We start from the raw sequence: 19,585 nt of genomic DNA, 5'->3' as shown, positions 1-19,585 counted from the left end.
AATGGAGCTAATTGAAAACAGTTCTTCTGATGAAGTGGACATGGAAGCCCTAGTTCAAGAAGTTGAAAAACTGAATGAGTCCAATGCCAACCTAAGAAGGGAAATTGAAGGACTAACTATCAGAATGTGTTAAGAGCTTGAGAACTAGAGGAAAGCTAAAGATTTGGTAAAAGACAAAGATCATGATATCTCCAAGCTGAAGCAAGAGATCAGTGCACTTACCACTCATCTTCATGAAATTAAAGTGGAAAAGGAAGAAATGCAAGGTGAACTACACATGGTTGTTTTTGAGAATGCAACCTTAAAGGAATCCAATGTTGCTATTTCCAAAAAACTCACTGAGTTAAAGGAAATACTCACCAAATTCAATAAGAGCTATGTTAAGCTAGAGAAAAAGCTTGAATCAACTAAACCGGTAAAGAATACTAATGGACTTGGTTTCTCTGAATATGAGGAAGGTGAGTCCTCTAAAAAAGATGGAGCATCAAAGAAGCAACCTACATCAAAGGATAAAGGTAAGCAAAAGTTCAAACCTGTTTTCTTTAATTGTCGCAAGGACACACTGCTAATGTATGTAGAAGTAAGGCTTACAATAATTTTCCTTATTTTCTAAACGATAATCCTAGACCCAATAGATTCAATGGTAGTTGTTATGCATGCAAAAAGTTTGGGAATAGAGCATTTGAATGCAGGTCTATCATGCACAACACCAGAAGGTATCCTCAAAGGAGTCAAGGAGTTTTCCTGAACCCTATGGGAACCAAAACCCAAACTAGTTTAATACTTATAATCATCAGTCAGGAAGCGGTGGCTATCAAGCGATAACCAGACGGAGAGAAACCTATTTTATTTGTCATGGTAGTTGTCACACTATTGCAACATACAGAAGGAAGAATGGAAACATGAATAATGGACCTTGGAGAACACCTGGAATGATTTGTTATCATTGCAACAAACCGGGTCATACACCAAGATTTTGCAAAATGAGAAAGAATATATCGGATGATATACTAGTCACTTCGGAAGGAAAGATTGATGTTGAAACTATTTAAGCGGATATGAAGGAAGCATGGAAAAAGAAGCAAGAAGAAGTGATTCAAGAAGAACCAGTTTCTGCACCTAGTGTGGAAATCACTGAACCAGCACACTAAGCATCAGAAAAGCTTAGGGGGGGAAAAGGTGAAATTTTTTGAACCCCCGGTTTACACCAATAAAAGACATTAACCAATATGTGATACCTAACATTTGGCAGAAGACCGAAAATGATAAAAGGAAAATTAGGTTTTATGCCCTAATAGTGGAGCATTTATTGTGGTAGGTGAAGAACTTGTTTAAAAGGAATTTTCAATTCATTTTTCACTTATCATTTTTTGAGTGAATAAGTTTTCAAGAGCAGAGCGATGAAAGGCAATTTGCATTATGATTCAAAGAGTTTTCAAAACCTTGAAGGAGAATCTGAAGCTAATATCTGTTGGTCAAGTGTAGAACTCAAAGCAGTATTTCAGCAACCAAAGGAGTGAAGGTATTTTTTGAATTTCTCTATTTATCATGGCTTCCGCATCACACTCTAGCTCTAGTACACCCATTGATTCAGTAGATTTCATCCAACAGAAGGCAAAATATAATGCCCTATCTCAAATACCCGTTGGTGTTATAGTAGAGGAAGGTATTTTGGATTACATTGACTATAAAATTGAAGACCTAGGATCTCTAGTGATCCATTCTTAGTTGAGTTTGTTCTACGAAAAAGACAAGAAGATCAAACCAGAATTTAACATATTGGAAAAGAAGAATCTTCATAATGTAGTCTATTTCCTTGAAGAATTCTCAGATGATCACATTCGTATCATTATAAGCAGGGTGCATGGTGACAAAATGTATTTAGAATAGACGCATGACATCACACCAGAAGCAATTCATGTTGTTACCGATTTATGTAACATTGGGGAAGTACCAGCCCTAAGGAAGATTAGCAAGACTGAAATGACCAAGCTCATTGGTTTTGTAAGCGACCAATGGGGAATGACCATCAATACCATCAAGGATGATCTGGTCAATTATGCCTCCATGGTGATAGGTTATCGAACATTCTATGCTAGCAAGATCAATTCTTTCTCTACTGTAGTGGTAAATGCTGGGTACAGGATGATGATGGAAGATGCATCATTTGATTTATGCACCTATATGCAAAGGCAACTTCTAGTGAACCTGAAGTCGATCAAACAGGACAATGCCTTGAGATTCAAATTTAGACAACTATTGGTCGGATTGTTCTTCTACTTTCAAGGCTACTTTCCAGGAGTGGGTGATATTCAGTGGTCTGCTGACCAACCAATCACAAAGAAATCAGGGAAAGTCTACAAGCAGTTGGAATCAGTTACCCTGAAGTTCTGAACAAATACTTTGATGATTTCAGACACAAAATGAGCCAAAGAGTGAGAATATCGGGTGATATTGTCAAGAAATATGAAGATGACATCTTCTTCACCATCAAAGTTGATGAGTACATAATGGAGGCAGTCGAACCTAGACCGGAAGAAGTGGAACCCATGGAATATGAGGTAATTTATGGCATGCTAGATGGGTATGCCTCTACCCTACTCGCCTCGCCTCTTGACCTAAAGGAAAAGAGAACCAACACCTATTTGGAAAGGGTTACACCGGTTGACGTACCTTCTGTAAAGAAGGGAAAGGAAGTACCTTTAGTATCAGAACCAGTTACTGCAGTAAGTCCCAAAGTGACCAAGCGGTCACTAGCAAAGAAGAAACCAGAAGTTGCACCCGCCAAAGTATTTGAGAGAAAGAAGAAGACAAAACGCAACACACTAGACTCACAAGACACTGTGTTTGAATAACAACCTAAGAAGACTAGGCAAACGAGGAAAAATACAAAGACAACTAACAGTGAATCAACAACATCTGCACTGGTAAATATTGATATTTCCTCCTACAAACCTTTGACACATTGTCAAAGAACTATTAAGAATATTAGAAGAAAAGTGCTTGGTGATTTGAAAGAGTTCTTTTATGATTTTAATGATGATGAAAAGGAAGAAGTTGAACAAGAAGTCATCAAATATTTATGTATTAATGACTGGTAACCATTAGAAATTAAATCTGAGACACTTGATTCTTTATATAATTCTTTAGATAACAACTGACGCATTGCCATAGAGAAGGAACAGGAAATAAGAGAGGAAGTATTTGTACAATACTTTCCTGATGTGCCTAAATCAGAACTTTATGAAGTAGTGGAAAGATATAAGGGCCTCTTCTTCATGATAAGAAGGAGACTCCTGCTGCTAGAAGGAAAAGTCTAGGAAGTGGTAAAAGAAACCCACTCCCTTGCTCAATCCGCTCTAATGTTGCACCAAGTTGCAGAAGCCAATAGGAAAGTTGAGCAAGAACTGAAAATCAATATACCAGATGAGGTGTATGATAGTGAAGGAATACCAGTCATTGATCAAATGGAAACCATTGATCAAATGGAAACGATTGATGTTGATGCCTTGAATGGTGAAGATGTTACTCTGGGTACACCAACAAAAGTGACAAGACAAGAAAAATAGGCAAAAGAAGAAGAAAAGAAGAAACAGGCAGAAGAAGAAAAGAAGAGGAAATAGTAAGAGGATAAGAGAAAAGAAGAGGAGAATAATAGACAAGAGTAAGAGAAGAAGAAGGAAGTGGAAAAGAGAGAAGAAGAGAAACTAAAGGAAGAAGAAAAGAAACAGGAAGAGGAGAAGAGAAAGGAAGAGGAGAAGAGGAAGCAAGAAGAGGAGAAGAAGAAGAAGGATGAAGACAAGGAGAAGCGCAAAGAAGAGGAGAAAAAGGAAGAAGAGAAAAGAAAGACAAAGGAAGAGGAGAAAAATAAGGTAGAAGAGGACAAGCTAAGAGCGAAAGAGAAGGAGGAAGTGGCACAAAGCACTCAAGTGGAGACCCTAAAGGCAACTGGTAGTCAAACCAAATCAGCTAACATTACCAGTCCCATTGACCTCCAATCTGCAACCAAATCAGAGCTACTACAAAGCATTAAACTTGCTCAAGAACGCCTGGAGGTGATAAGGAGGAAGAAGGAGAAAGACATGATCCAAGCTGCGGTGGACACTCTTACCAGTTTGATACTCGGTACCAACCTCCCTAGTATCGACTCCTCTTTGGCCCAACTGAAACTCTTATGCATAGTGGTGGAGGACCAGATACAAATCTTGGAAGAAGTTGTTGAATCTAGTGCACAAAAGAAGCATCAAAAGGCTCTGAACACTGCCTTGGTGAAAAAGTTGAATGAGCTTTGGTTAGAACTTCAGAAAGCACAAAAAGACATCAGGGATGCAATGGATGAGGGGAAATTACTGCTCAGTAAGATAAGCCAACCCCATCTATTCTGTGATGATGTACTTACTCAAAAAGACAAACTGCAAACTGATATGCAGACATTCTTAAGTACCTTCAAGATACCATATGATTCCTTTACCACTTATGGGAAAACCATTCACCAGTTTCAACTTCAAGCTGCAAGAATTGATTTGGAGATCAGCAACCGGACCAAGGATTTGCAGGAATTACAACTGGTTCTACTACGAAGACTGCAAATACTTAAGAAATGCTATCTCAATTTGGATGCCTTGACGGATACTCAAGAGATGAGTACCTTGGATGCCATGGAGGAACAGGTATCCCAGATGCAAATAGAGAATGAGGTTGCTACCTCATTTCTTGAGTCATGGTCCTTATCCATGAAGTAATTTATGCAAGACTTTAAATCTATTTTTGACAAGTTTCACTCCTTATTGTCATACACTTATCCAGCTAATAGAAAGAGGGGTTATTCAGCTATATTTTATCATTGTTGGCAAAGAGGGAGAAGTATTCTGGTATTTAAAATTTTGATGCATTCTATGTATACTTTCATGTTTATCTCTGTAAGGGAGTAGTATACATTGTATTTTCTACAAAGGGATAGTGTATATGCTTAGGGGGAGTAATTTTGATTATGGCATATTTTTGTTGTAAAACACTTAGATGTCAAAATTTTCCTAAGTGTTGCCATCAATGCCAAAGGGAGAGATTGTTGGCATTTTTGATGTTTATGCTGTGATTGTCATTGATGGACACACACTTGCTATGAGATCACTTTTTGTATGTATGAATTATGCTCAACTAGTATTTGTTTCAAACCAGTATTGCATTATAGTCTATAGGCTATTAGTGTTTTGCAGGAAGTGTTTACGGATCTCAAGCGACATGAAGACCTCAAGTAGTTCGAGTATCTCAAGCTGAACGGAGCAAAGGAACTAAAAGTGGCAGTTATCATTTTCCCACTCTTCATTTTTTCCAACTAGTAATCTATTTAATAATTAAACCGGTATTACTCTAAGTTACCAACTAGTAATCGGTAAAGTTGTACAAACTGATAATACTCTGTGATGAGTTACCAATCAGTATATTTTTGTGATGAGTTACCATCCACCGACACTTTGACAGTGATTTTGTGTCGAGTTACCAAATGTGTCTAGATACACTGAACCTAGGAACTTGCATTGTAATCCTATTGGACCGACATGAGATCAGACTCCTTTTAAGGACATCATGTCTAGGGTTTTATGAGTTGTTAGGGTTCAAGGTGATTGTTGAGGTTTTTACATGTGCGATTACAGAAGAAGAATAGGTGTGTGTGAAGAAACAAAGTGTGGAGATATTGAAGACTGAAGTAATGCTGAAATGCATTAATAATGAGTTGTCAGGGATCTAACCAGGCATACCATGCTAATATTTAGATCACTCACTTGTTGATTACTCACATCTTCGACAAGTCTAAAACGTTTAACTGGGTAGGCTTGGCAAACCCTTTGTAAATCCTCTAACAAGGTGGTTCACATCTATGGCTCTAAAATTCTCTTACAATGTAGTGTTTAATCGGACTTATCTCCTAATAAAGATTGAGATTCCTAACAGGATCTATTCTGGTGAAGAATATTGTATAACCTTAACCGGTCTAGTTACTATTTTGCAGATAGTTACTTGTGAGTTTTATCTCACCACGGTTTTTCCCATTTGGGTTTCCATGTCAAAATATCTTGTGTTATGGTGATTGTGCTTCTATGGGTGAATGCCTTATTTGTTGTTTGGTTTGCATGTGTGTTAACCGGTGTGTTTGCAAAACTGTTTTACCGGTTTACTGTCAGACTGTTAAAGTGTTTGAGTTCAGTAATTTTTGGTATACTAATTCACCCCCCCACCGCCCCCCCCCCCCCCTCTTAGTATTCATCAAATGTTATATCAAAAGAGATGATATCATTGGAAAATTTGATCCTAGATGTGATGAAGGAATATTTCCTGGTTATTCTATTGAAAGCAAAGCATATAGACGTTATAAAAATAGATTGTAGAGAATTGTGGAAAGCACTAATGTCAAGGTGGATGAGCTGAATAGAAGTCAAATAAGAGTTTATGAGCAAGAACTGACAGTGGAAATGATTATATCTGAACCTTTACTACCTTTACCAAAACAAATTATTGAGCCAGTTACTCTGATAGTATCAGGAAATTCAATAGTAACTGAAGAACAAGAAAGAGGAACAGAGAATTAGAAGACTCCTAGGTATGTGAGGCTGAATCATTGAGAATATTAGATCATTGGGGATAAGATCAATAGAGTGATGAAAAGAAGGAGATTGGTATCTAATGAGGTATGTTTAATTTCACAATTTGAATCAGTATCAGTAATTGAAGTGTGTAAAGATGAATGTTGGATGAAAACTATGAAAGAAGAACTAGATTAGATTGAGAAGAATAACATATGGACTTTAGTTCCCCAGCCTAAAAATAAGAATGTTATAGGAACAAATTGGGTTTTTAGGAATAAATTGAATGAGGATGGATAATTTGTAAGGAATAAAGCTATTATTTTTTGTAAAGGATATTATCATAAGGAAGGATTTGATTATGGTGAAACTTTTGCACTAGTATCTAGGATTGAAGCTGTAAGACTATTTCTTGCCTATGTTGCTCATAAGAACTACAAGGTTTATTAGATGGATGTTAAGTGTGCATTTCTGAATAGAGATCTTGATGAGGAAGTTTATATTGAGCAACTTGATGAGTTTTCACTTTCAGATGACAAAAACATGGTTTTTCAGGTTAAGGAAAGCTTTGTATGGATTGAAACATGCACCTAGAGCTTGGTATGCAAGGTTAGATAAATATCTTTTGAAGCTGTATTTCACTAAAAGTAATGCTAATAAAAATCTATATTATAAAGTCACTAATGATGACATACTGATTATTAAGGTCTTTGTTGATGACATTTTTTTTGGAGGTGAAGATAAGTTGTGTATGGAATTTTCTTGAAATATGGAGAAAGAATTTGAAATGTCTATGATTGGGGAAATGAAAATTTTCTTAGGTTTGCAGATTAGTCAATCTGATAAAGGTATTTTCATCTGTCAAACTAAGTATGCTAGGGAATTGTTGAATAAATTTGGTATGGAAGATTCTAAATCGGTAACTACTCCTATGATTAGCAGTGAGAAATTGTCAAGGAAAGATGTATCTACACTAGTACATCCTACAATATGCAAGTCTATGATTAGAGGTCTGCTATATTTAAATCAGACTAGGCCTAACATAATGAATGTTGTTTTTATTGTATCAAGATATCAAAGTGATCCTAGAGAGAATCATGAGAGTGTTGTGAAAAGAATTTTTAGATACTTATAAGGTACATCTGAATATGGTTTCTGGTACCCTAAGGATGATGACTTTTCTTTATGCACATATATATCATGTAGAATGAGCTGGTGATGTTGATGACCGAAAAAGCGCTTCTAGTGGAGCTTTCTTTCTTAGAAAGAAGTTGGTTTCATGGATAAACAAGAAACAATCATGTACTTCTTTATTGATTGCTGAAGATAAGTATGTTGTTGCTACTACTAACTGTACACAGGTTCTATGGATGAAGCAAATGTTGAAGAATATTAAAGTTCATTGCATTGGACCGATAGTTATTCATTGTGATAACTCTAGTGCTATTGACATATCAAAGAATCTGGTATTTCACTCTAAGATAAAACACATATCTATCAAGTATAGATTTTTGAAGGAGAAGGTGGAAGAGAATGAAGTCAAACTTTTTTATGTGAATATTAAAGAGCAGATTTGGAGATATTTTCACTAAACCTTTTCCTAAAGAATCATTTGAGTACCTCAGAGACAGATTAGGGTTTTCTGCCCCACCAACAAAAAACTGATTGATTCTTTTTGGTATAAGTCCAACATGCATTATCAGATATATCATTCATTCTAGATTGATGTGGGGATGCTACTAATCAAGGGGAGTAGTCAGCCTTGTGATTCAATGGTTTTTGGTTTTTGCTTTGATATTTTTTGTCATATTTTTGGCATTGATGTCAAAGGGGGAGATATGTATGTAAAAAATCAGAGCTTTAGAGAGATATCATTCACAAGGTGAGTTTAGTCTATGTTTCAGAACTTCATTGCTATATCTTTGTGTGGGAGATTGTTAGTTGTCTTTCATTGGGGAGATTTGTTTGGTATTTCTTGGCACTTTGATGTTTTTCACATCTAGTGTTGCCATCAATGCCAAAGGGGGATATTGTTGGCCATTTGGAGGAATTGATTATGTGTTGCTTTGATATTTTTTCATTGATGGCAACACCAGCTATTTTGGTTGCTTTATCGCCACCCTTCTCATCTTGGTAGGTTTTTGGTTTCTGGTTGGATTAGATCCAATATGATTTGGCATTCTTAGGTATGTTTGGGTTATGGAATTGGCTTATTCATGCTACTCAGATTCATGTTCAGTTGGTCTTGTTTTGGTGATCAAATGCTATCTTGTATGCTAGAAATCCTAGTTTGTTGTTTCGGTGAGGGTTTCATCGATAGAGCTTTATTGAAGATCTTTGGTGTTATGCATAAGTGGTGTTGGTCCAACTTCTAGTGGAGATTCAGGATGATGATGGTGATCATGTTTGAGACTTGGTTAACTAGGATCATTGCCTTAGCATGTATGGACCTAAATTGGGTCCTGATTTATTTAGGTTATGGACCAACTTAATGTAACGTGTGGATTGGACTTCTTGATGCATTTCTGAGATGTTTTATGGGTTGGATATTATTTCTTTGGTCTCAGGCTGACATGTTTTATAATTATGTAATTTTCTTATTGTCTGGTGGTCGACCTTATTGTTTTTGGTTGAGGGTTTTTATATATATGATGTAAGATCTCATTGTAGATCATATGGGAAAGGGATATAGATATGTTATGAGCGAATAATGTAATAATAATTCAAGTAGAGGATTTGGTTGATCATTGGTGATTGAGTTGGGTTTATGTAAGAGGATTTAGTCCTCCGGTATTAAGCTTAACTAGAACTGTACTCAGGCATAGGAGATGCTATCTTTGCAGTTCATTATTTCTTTCGGATTGTAGTCTGGATTTCTATATAGTCAGTGAGACTTGTTTTGTGATGAGCGGTGCGCTCTAGGTTGTTGGCCTTCCTCCAAGTGCAGGCCCCTCAATTGTAATTCATATACTTACTAAAAAACTATTATCTGACTGTGGGTAGGAACCCCACCATGGTTTTTCTCTTTACTAGGTTTTCCACGTACAAATCTTGGTGTCATGTGGATGGTATTTATTCTTTTATTGTTGTTTATTCTTAATTGGTTTATTTGTTATCTCGGTAATTGGTTTATGCATTCCGGTATTGATCTTTTGGGTTCCGATATTACACTTTTAATTGATTAATGTTCTAGTAATCTAAGACAATTGATTCACCCCCCCTCTCAGTTGTCTTCCAGTTATTTGAATTGTCTAAAATTTTCATTTCTTATTTACAAAAAGATATCTGGGAAAAGCTTCATTTGTCTGAGTTTACTTCCTTTCTGTAGTTGTACACAACTCTCCACAATTATCAACTAGTTTAGAGTCAAATGGAGTAATCTACTCCTATGGCTCTGAGTGATAAGGGGGAGAGTGTTCAACAACCATTTGTGAAGTTCAAACCAATAAAAAACTTCATCAAGTTCAATGATACAATCAACAACCACAATTTGAATGCTACAACTAGTGTGCCTTCTATTATAGGTTTTCCAAAGAGAAAGACAATTCACTTCTTTGAATGAATCTTTACATAGTATTATGTCTCAATTGTTGCACATAAATGTTATCAAACCTCCTCCTATAAAACAAGTTGATCCTTCTAAACTTTCATCCCCTTATTTTGATAAAAATTCATTTTATCAATTTCATTGTCAGCCTAGTCATGATACTGGGAAATTTTTCGCATTGAACAATCAGATTTAAGATTTGATTGATAATAATACTATATCTGTGGCAGGTGTGAATGATAAAGGGAATAAATCAATAGCTCCTCCTAATCAAAATCTTAAGATTTTCACTGATCCCTTGCCTTCTCATACCTCTAACGATATTGAGATTGTGCCTAATACTTTCTCTTTTGAATAATTCACCTCTATGGCTCTGAACTTGTTAAATATGGTAGAAACACAAGATACACCTAAGGATCCTTGTATTACATTTGACCCTAGAGAGACCATTAGAGCACCTGATGGGCCTTTATACATAGTTGCAAAGGTTAAGGATATCCCTTGCCGTGGTGCCCTTATTGATCCCTCTTGCATGGTTAATATCATAACTGACATGTACCTTTTCCCTTTATGATTGCATAAACCAATTTACAATTCTTGTCATATGGTTGTGAAGTTATTTGATGGCTTCTCTTACCCTACCATTGGCTATATCACCCTTCCTGTTAAAGTTCATACTAAATATTTATGGATGTTGACTGTTTTATCATACCTTCTTTTAAGAAATTCGGTGTAAAGTTGGGCTATCCTTGACTATCTTCCATGAAGGCTATTGCTTCTCCAATCCACAAGTGTCTGAAATTTTCTCACAATGGAGAAATCATAGCCATGAACTATAGTTTTTTTTTGCCATCCGAAAGAAGACCCGATGTTCCTATTGATTTCTTTTGGCCTAAACAATTTCAATCTCTTCCATCAAGGAATGATGCTCTTTTTCAATCTTATAAAAAATATAATAAGGGTATGATTTAATCCTTAATTCAACCTAGATCCCCAACACTTTACATTCCTATTATTCTTCAAGATGAGGTTCCTCCCCTCATGGATAGTACTAATCACCCTCCTAAGGAAGATCGTCAACCTATTTCTATGGATGTGACTATATATTCTCCTAAGGAGATCAACAATATTCCTCCTAAAGTTAGACCTGTACCTCCTCCTCATGATGGACTTGGTTGCCTTCCTACACCTACCATTCCTTCTTTCTATGGCACAGTTCCACCTCCTTCCTCTTATTGAGAGAAGAAGCCTGCTTCTCCTCTGATTCAACCTAAAAGACCTCAACCTAAACCTTCAACTATCAAGGAGAGAAACATTCCTACCTTTTCAAGTGTTCCTCCTCCTTCTTAGTCTTCCACTAAGACTTGAGAAAATCATTGTGCGAGAGAACGCCGATGAAGACGTCGTGTTCAAGCTCATCAAGCTATCCCTCAAAATACTCAATCTCCTTAGACTCCGATAGTTGACATGATTCTGTTTTCTCCCAAGAAAGATGTTAAACCTACATCTCCAAATTATAAGTTGCACAAAACATGTGATGGTTTTACTCCTATTCGTGTTCTTTCTCCTCTTTCTCTAAAATTTTATGAAGAAATGGGTGAAAATGTTATTCATAATGACAATACAACAAATAATGCTTCTGATAGTATGACTATGTTGATGTGGACAAGCATTTATTAGATGAGTTCTCACAAACCCTAATCCTAGCTCCTAGAATCAAACAAAGTGACTTACAACATGACCATAGTCCCTGTTTAGATCTTGTGATAGCTCCATCTATGGTACTAAATATCTCTCCTTTGGCATGTTACTCGCCTTCCCAAAATAGTGATCAACAAGAGCAGGAGGTGGATGTCGTGCTAGATTAGCAATATTAGCACTGTAGATCTTCTCACTCTCCTTTCTTTCTCTTTTGTGACCATTCTTCTATGTGTATCCCTATTCTTCTATTGTTCTCTTAGTCCTTACTTGGGGATGATGAAAAGCATTAAGATATTTTCTTGGTCTCTTTGAATCGTGGGGATGATGAAAAGCATTAAGATATTTTATTGGTCTCTTTCATGTCGATTCAAAAGATATCCTCTCTTCCCTTTATTCTAAGGTAGTGTCCTTCTTTGGGGAATGATGATTATTATATGCACATACATATATGATATACATGAGTTATCATACAACATAGTGACCCCGAGGAAAGTGACACTACCTCATGTTTTGTGTTCATTATCCTTGGGTTTATTCCTTGATTAGGGGCTAAATCCTTGTGATAACATCTTCACTCTCTTCTCTCTCTCTTGAGTGTATCCTACCTTAAAGCCATCGCTCCTGGTAAGGCGCATGCAACCACTTTAACGTGGGGGCATACACTACACTCATATTTTCCTTCTTCATACTTAGAATTACTTAGTGAACTTTTTTTCGCTTTGTAATCTTTAGTATCCTTTCTTTCATGACTCACAGTGAGGGGAAATTTTCTACTTGCAGTCATGGTTCTTTCCTTCTCGATCTTTCCTTTTACTTTTTCAACCAAATTCATAAGATCTTAAGTCCACTGTGGGCTTGGCACATCTTGCCTCCTTGGCATGGTAAAATTATTTCAATCTTGTTTCCTTGTACTTTACCAATAGTATTGGCATATGCTCATACTCCTGCTAAAGTCGAGGCAAAATGTAGTGTAATAAAATTGTGACCCTAACAATTTTCGACCACATTAGGGTTCTCATGCACACAAGATCAAATCATCTAGCCTAATTGGAGACCCAAGAATTCTCAACCCTCAAAACCCACTTCTTCCTTGGCCTCTGCACCACCCTATCTACACTCTATCCTAGAGAAAGGGGTAGGAGGAAAGGGGTATGGTACCCTTTTCCTCCTAGGACAGGGGCACGGTGCCCCTGTCCCTACCCTATTTTGGGGTAGGACCCTTCCTAGGGTTGCATAGAAGGTTGTGCAGTGAGCGGGAAAACTCCCCCAATGTCAGCCTATGATGAAAATCAAATTCATTGACATGTATTTAAGGGGAATTTATCCTCTCATTTTCATAAGTTGAAGTTGAATAAGGTGAAGTTTCATAATTTTAATTTCATCAAGTTGCATAAGAGATCAAGCGTTCAAGAGCATTCAAGCATTCCTTTCAAGGACTCAACATCTCAAGTCTCCTTTCAAGGCTAGGTGTTGCATTCAAGTCAAGAATTCAACCATTGAAGAGGAGATTGATTCCAACATTCAATTCCCCACAAGGATTTTTATCAACATTGCTATCACAACCTCACTTGAGGTGATTTACATTTTAGTCTTTCATTTACATCTACTTGCAAGTACTTTCTTTCATTACTTGGTTAATTTCAAAACTGGGGTTTGACCTAAAAGAAAACCCCAATACCAACCCATTTCCCTCTCTTTTCTATGTGTAGGTAGGTGCATAGCTGTACTTTCAGATTCGGGCTCCATTTGCAAAGGCGAAAAAACCCTTTTCATTTTGCGGATTTTTTTAGAGGACCATGTACATTCCCACCACGGTCTGGGCAACATTTTCTCAAATTTGCATGATAACTTCATCTTGACATATTGCTGCTAGATCTAGGTTCATAACTTCATCCCATATTTCAATCTTAAGTTATAATCAGTTCTTTGTCACTTTTGCACTACATAATTCAATCAATTCCTTTCCATTTCAAATAGGAAGAGGGGATTAGTTTATCATTTCCATTTCACTCAGAATTATATCTTTATCTTTGGAGGTTGAATCTAGTGAATTTTCCTCTCCTCTTCCAATCTAATTGAGTGAAAAGTGTTTGAAGCGAAATCCGTAGTGAAACTCTCATCCGTCCTTGGAGGGAAAGGGTAGTTTTCCTCTTGACCTCTCATTCACACATTCTTCACCCACCAATACACATTGGCCCCATTAAATAGGTGAACTGGGGATACTGAATGAAATAACTTCTATATGTACTCACTAGCTTCATAGACTCATCAAATAATTGATTTTTTACGTTAACTTGAAGTTAATAAACCAGTCTCCCTCAAAACACATCATGAACTCTATGGAAATCCTCATGACACTTATGTAGCTGAAGGTGTGGATGGTAATCATAAATTTTCATCCCATCAACCTGTGTGTGAAAAGTGGACCTATAATCTGTATCTATAATACACAAAACTTCAATTAAGTCATTACATGCATGGTTAGTCAGATATAAGCATGAATAAGAAAACCATAACAAATCAACCCATTGCCTTCTAAAAGATGTGAGTATAAGATTGCTCTCAGATTTGCATAAGCAATACCAATGACTAGACAACACCAAGTTGAAGGATTTAATCTATATGAGCATGATATTAAGCTAGATGGATGCAAGATTAATCTAACAAGATATAAGCAATATTAAGATAAATGAGATAAATGATCTAAATATGTATGCAATATATCAATGAACCTAGAGCAAAAATAGTATAATAACAATATATTCTCCAGGATCTTTGAATGAGAGATGAAGGCCTGAATTTATAGAAAATTCAGAAAGAAACCAAAGGCTGAGATCAAATGATGATGAGTGGTCAAGATTTTCCAAGAGGAAGCACAATCCAGGGGAATTGGTGTGATTGGATGTTTTTCTCAGTTTTAAAGGAAATTGAACTAAAATTAAGATAAAATCAGAAAAAACTGATTTATACTCTATTTCATTCAATTTTAATATTTAATTGTTTTAATTGCTTTCTTTGAGATTATTTATCAATTTTTAATTTATTTTTTTCAATATTATCTCCAATTGATTTCTTTTCTCAAATTTTAATTCTTTTTTGTCAATTAATTCCTTTTTTTTTATTTATTTCCTTTTTTGAAGATTTATGGCAATTTTTATTTATTTAATTAAATATGCTAGGATATTTAATAAAATAAATAAGATAACTGTTTAAAATGATTTACTTGGAATGATTTAATTAATTAAATTTATATTTAATTAATATTGGTTGATTAATTTTCCATGTGACATTTGATGATTTTAGGAATTAGTTGTGTGCTCAAGATTTATTTAATTGCCTTTGGTTAGGACCTTGGTGACGTTGTCGAGATTAGGGGCCCATGGTTTAGATGACCATTTTTAGGGTATTATATTTGCCCCTCTTTGAATTAATGTGCGAGCAGTGTGTTGGTTCAAAGAAAATTTGATGTCTAGGAGATACTAGTTCTGAACTTGATTGATCACGAACTAGATGAAAAGTGAGGTGTTTAGCTTGATTCAAAGTGACAAAGTTGAATGAAGTATGATTAAAGCGATACCGACCCCAAACTTGGTTGAACTAGGAACAATAGAAAACAAAGATACCGAACTTGAACTTGATTGATCAAGAAGTGGATCTTACTGATCTAGAGCTTGATTGATCTAGACACAACGAGTGATGATAAAAATCGATCTTGAACTTGATGGATCAAGATACGATGAAGATAAAGATACGATGAAGATAAACTATCCAGCTTGATCCAAAGCGATGAATATTGAACACCTGCTTAGATTGAGTGTGATCAAAGATACTCTTTAAACCCTTGACTAAGTTTAAACGAATAATCAGCTTGATGAAAAGCGATGAAACTGATTAGTGTTAAGAGATTGATTTAGATGAAAGACAAATATTAGGTTGATATGAAGCGATGAAACTAATTTGCCCCTAGGGATTGATTTGATTTAGATGATCGAGAAATATCAACTTGATATAGAGCGATGAATTTGAGATGTCCCTAGCAATGAGGTCCTATTTGATTGATTTTCTTTAGTTGAAAAAGATGTTTGCTTGTCTTTCAATGAAGATTTGAAAATTTTCTTGACATTTGAAGATGTGAGGTCATAGGGTCATGAGTATGCCCCCTCAGGAGCAAAATTGAAAGATAGCGAGGGTACATGATTATTAGGAAATTTTGAGCGATGATAATGATTTGAGCACAAATTGATTCAGAGGAAATTTTGAAAATTTTGCAAGAAATTGAGCGCAAAGTTGATTTGTAGAAATTAAATTGAGATTCAGCATTGATTCATGAGAAATTGAGCGCAATTAGAAGAGAGACTGAGATTTTGATGAAAAGCGTCAAGTGGTACAAACTATGAAATTGACTAGCAAAATGATCTCAAATTTCAATTTTGATCCCGAAAATGGACTCAGGACAGCCGATTTAGCTAAGGGTACAATTTTCATGTCCATCGGAGCAAGTTGAAAAATTAGGGTTTTGGCTATATATGGGACAAAAAGTGTCATTTTCAATTCATTTGAACCCTCCAAAGTTTGAAAATTCAAAAAGCCTTCTATGAGAAAAATGGTGGTCCCTACTCGTCAACATCAATTTGAGCACCAAAGACATCATAACTGGCCCCGAAACTACGAGCCAGCGATAAGTGGTCTATCTTAAGCCTTTTTATGTTTCCAATTTTGAATTTTTGTGTCTATTTTTCAAGTTTTTTGCATGTGTGGGGTCAGTTTTTACATTTTATCATGCAAGACAGGATTGTGTCTCGTACGAGTAAATGGTAAGTTGTATTTTGTTGCTTGAACCCACTAGTTTTGTCATTCGGACCCTACCCTTGTGTTGTACGACATGTCAGGAAAAAGACCCTTTTGTCATGCGAAGTCTTGTAATTTGTCGTTTGGGAATGTTTTATCGTACGAGAGCCATTCCTAACTTGTACAAGATGCTACCCTTCTATGTTTTGTCGTTCAGGAAATAGTGAGCATTTTTTAGGGTCTAAACTTGAAATTTTGATTGTGCATTCGACTTAGTTGGATTTGCGTGATGTTTTATTTCTCGTCTTGGCTTATTTGGAATGTTTTCTGATGTTCGTTGTTGGGTTTTTGTAGGTTTGATTACCTCTTGTGCTCTTCAAATGTGTATATCCTCCCACTATGGCATTAGTACGACATTTATGTGAGGTTGAGTAGGCTCAGGTTGATTTATGTGGTTTGACTCATCTGTTGAGATTACCTTATATCCGTGTTAATCATGGTATGCTCACAACATTGGTTGAGCATTTTCACTTAGACCATAACACATTTCATTTGATAGTGGGGGAGTGGACTACCACTCCAAAGGATGTGTACAAGATCCTTCATATCCCTTTTGTAGGGGATAAGGTGGATTATGATACCGCATTGTTATCTGAATTACAGGCGGTTAGGCATGATTTTAGTGATCCAAACATTTTGACTCGTTCCATCAGTTGGGACATATTGATGAGCAGATACAGTCAGGAGTTTCCACAGGCATGTCTTCTAGCAGGTTTCATTGGTTGTTTTCTGATGCCAGATAGAGGGAAACAGGGTTTCCAATGTGGATGGGGCAGGATACTGATGAGATTGGTGGAGACCCCTTAGAGGCTTGGTTGGGGTTCTTGCATACTGGCTCACATGTATTGAGAGATGCATGAGATTGTTTACAGAGACGGTAGGAGCATGGCTGCGGGTGTATATATCCTACAGGTTTGGGCTTGGGAGCACCTTCCCATTTTTCAGCCGGTGGTAGATGATAGTAGAGAGCTTGGGCAGCTGATCATATACAGGTATGCCAATTATATCACTCAACCCCATCTGGGCTAGACAAATTTTTGGAGATGGCAGCTTGATGATTTGATAGCCGTAGTATGGAGACCTTATAGAGGTTTGGAGCCATGGGATGACTAGCGGCTAGTGCGTAGGGACCTTTTTGTCATGCGTCCACTTATTAGGAGGTCACAAACCATTGTTGAGTGGTTAATCATTTCTCAAGTGATGAGGCAATATGGCCATCCTTTGGGGATCTCACCGGAGTTTATAGCATATGCACGTTACGTGGATGAGGAGAGATAGGGATGCTATCCACAGTTATCCTATGCTTTGGCTATGCAGGAGTTGACTGGGCTACAACACCCTAGATGGGATTATATGGATGATGTGGCAGATGTAGGGGTATTACCCCAATTCAAGGATTGGTTTCAGAAGAATCCATTTCCTCGATTCATAGATCCAGCAAAGTAGGCTCCTCATATTAAGGATGATGCCCCCAAACCATCACAGGGATAGGGATAGGGCTAGAGATAGGGTCAGAGGCAGGGACAGGGATAGAGAGCCAAGGCTCTGAGGTGGATGGGTGGTGATCCTAGTGCTAGCAGAAGTAGGGTTCTGACTAAGGGTAGACAATAGAGGGGTGAGGGAGGATCCCTAGGTCATGTGGGTGTGAGATTGGGTGGGACTGAGGAGGAGCGAGCAACACCTAGACAGGTTCGACTGCGGAGAGAGGAGAAAGGTGAAGTTGGAGGTGGAGGTGGGGGAGAGGAGCCTACAAGAGAGCAGGGGATGGAGGCAGGTAAATCGATGAGAGCACGTCTTGCAGAGCTGCAGTCACAATTGATAGTGGCTCAGACTCAGCTGGTAGAGCGAGGCTGGCAACTGACTGAGGTGAGGACCGAGCATGACTGCCAGATCATAGTGCTGAGAGAAAAGATGAGATCCCCTGCGATAGGAGGTCCTCCACCAAACTAGTAGAGAAACCTACTATGTTGCAGCATATAGTGTTGTAGTTCTTATTGCGCAATAGGTGATACCCTACTCATAGTATATGGCATGGTCAGAGGGAGCTCGGGTACCTCATCAGGATCTCAGACATCAGGCTCCGCCTCCTCCACCTGGTGGTGAGGGAGAGGGTGCCAACTAGATATTTCTTTTTGTAGCTCAGATATTTTGTAAACACACCCAGTTTTTTGTAGCCATACGACTCTTGCTCCGATGGGAGTTTGTACATCTCATTGGACATCATTTTGTACTCTTACACTTGATATGATATATATACGAGATCCAATTTGACTTCATCATACTTGTGTTGAGTCTCTTATGAGATTCTTTCGATATGCTTTATTCTACATGTATGCATTTATGATTTAGCATGAATGTATGTAATGCAAATGATTATGGATGTCTATTTTTCTTTCTTTTCATATGCAAATAGATGAATGTGAATGAGTAATAAGTAATGAAAATTTTTCATTTTTCTATGCAATAAGATGAATGCAAATGAATGATAGTGAGATGTATGAATCTATATTAGATGCTTATGGATGCAACTAAACATCTCAAAACACAAGTACTCGATTGGAGAAATGATGAAAAGAGACCACTTAGCTAAGAAATGATGAAGCTTCCAACTCTCATTCATAAAATAAAGAGACCATTGTTATTATGCCAAAATCACTCTAAATTTATGAAATGGAGAATGAAATACAAAATGAGATGCAAAATGCAACCTAAACCTAGTCACTAGATTTGAAAAGCTTAATTTTCATCATTGAGTGTTTTACAAACATAGCAGGCAGATTAGAGTTCCTTTCTTTGCATATGCAATATTAATTATGTTGTCTGCAATGACCCTTTTTTCGTTCATATCCTTGGACAGATTTCGTAGGGACCTAGATTGCATGATAAATAAATTCCCTCAAAATAGACA

Source organism: Cryptomeria japonica, chromosome 9 (genome assembly GCF_030272615.1).
Source record: "Cryptomeria japonica chromosome 9, Sugi_1.0, whole genome shotgun sequence".
Taxonomy (NCBI): domain Eukaryota; kingdom Viridiplantae; phylum Streptophyta; class Pinopsida; order Cupressales; family Cupressaceae; genus Cryptomeria; species Cryptomeria japonica.
This window is presented reverse-complemented; position numbering follows the sequence as displayed.